This window comes from Theobroma umbraticum, unplaced genomic scaffold, assembly GCF_002168275.2.
Source record: "Theobroma umbraticum cultivar Fairchild unplaced genomic scaffold, ASM216827v3 scaffold_20.0, whole genome shotgun sequence".
Lineage (NCBI taxonomy): Eukaryota > Viridiplantae > Streptophyta > Magnoliopsida > Malvales > Malvaceae > Theobroma > Theobroma umbraticum.
In genome coordinates, this window is record NW_018397266.1 from 7380695 (window position 1) to 7382782 (window position 2088).

Sequence of the window (2088 nt, forward strand, 5' to 3'; positions counted from 1 at the left end):
TCCTTAAATAACGTCCAAAAGCCCTACCTTTCAAAATCTCATAAGATCTTTATTTTTGGAAAACTTTTTGAGCGTCGTGGCTCTCAATATTTTGCCTCGTTTTTCTCAATTTCTAGTATACTACTTCAACTTCAATAAGGATTTTGATCACCTTCTACTTAGAAATGGGCAAAATGATATGTATCAAAGTTGTAGCTCTTCTTCTTATCATTCCATTGGTCTAAGAATCATTTCATTGGAATACTGTGGAGAGAGTTCTGGTAAAAATACCGCAACATATTTAGAAAATTCTACAATTAATCATGCTTGCTCGGTTCACCTCCATGGAGTTTTATGTATTTGCACACCTTCAAAACAAGGACTGAATCTATGGTGGCTCAAATTAGGACTTTTAACATAAAAATGAGCTAAAGTTACTAAAATTAAAATATTCCAACATTTATTAAATTTAATAATGAAAAGTATAAAAACTACTTTAAAATACAAGGACTTACCTATTTTTAATAATCAAAATGTGACAAAATAACTCTATATCATAAAATTATCAATAACTTGCACTTAAAGTATTCAATAAAGTACAAAAGAATTAATATTATCAATATGAGTGTTAGTTTTTCTGTTAACTCCAGTGCTTTAATGGCTTAAAGCAAGCTTTTATCAATTAAATTGCTAATGACTTGAAAGGCTGTGTTTTAGTTTTGGAGAACAGAACTGTTTTATCGGTTAAAAGGATTTTAAACTAATTAAAACTTATTAGCTTGGGTTTATATTTTTGCACATAGAATGATTCTACCTAGTTAAAGGAGGTTTTAACTTATCAAAACAAGTTCTATCTTATTTCTAAACCTATTCTTATTGATCAAAACATAATCTTAACTAATTAAAACAAAAGATAAAGGTAAATTTCACATAATATATCATCAAAAGCATATTCAATTCAGCTTAATCAAAGTTTGTTCGCATCAAGCATTCCTAACTCTCTCTTAATTTTGCAAAATTGGTCTTCACTAAAAGGTTTTGTGAAAATAGAAATGGAAAAGCTTACATAATTCCATCTAATAAAACATGAAACACACACAATGATGCATAAAAGAAACATTGATTATTTCCGTTTTGTTTTCGTGTTCATTTGGAAGACTAATGCTATTAATTAAGCTTCTAGAAAGGTACAACAAATTGCAGAAAGCTTTAGTATCTATTAAACTGCTACTTATAGCCAAAACCGAATGGCCTTCTTCTTTTTTTTCAGTTTCTTCTTGACATAATATAAAACCTAGCTTAAATGTAACTGCCTGAAATATATATAATTTGCCAACATTCGCCTTTAGTTTTCCACTTCTTGCTTGTACGCAAAAGGTTTGAAAGTAGGCCAACCTTTTCGCAAAGCATAGGCGAACAACAATATCAAATTGGGAGCTCCACCCTTAATTGCTTACACACATAATTCACATTACTTGTATGTCATGTTTGGTTTACGAAATAAACAGAAATAGAATGAATAGGTATTTTGTGAGAATAGAATATAATAGTTATTACGTAGTTTGATACCACAAATGGTAAAAGCAACTTTGGAATAAAAAATGAATAGTAGATAAAAAAACAAAAATACATTTTATTACATATATGATTATTTTTTTATTTTTTAGTTACTAATAATTTATAATTTATTTAAATATTAATAATTGATCATTCCAATGTTAATATTTATTTATAATTTAATCATCAGCATTACATAATATTAATATTTTATTATAATTTAAATATCATTATGGTTTTTTATTTTTTTAAATATTAATAATTTATAATTTATTACAAATATTAATAATTGATAATTAAAATAATGTTATTTTATTTATCATTAAATTATTAATATTATAAAATATTAGTACTTTATTATAATTTAAATGTTATTATGATTATTTTTTAATTTATTTTATTTCTTAAATAATTATAATTTTTAATTTATTTAAGATTAATAATTGATAATTTAAATGTTAATATTTTATTTCTAATTTAATAATTAACATTATAAAGTATTAATATTTAATTTATAATTTAAAATATTAATCATTGATAAGTAAAACATTA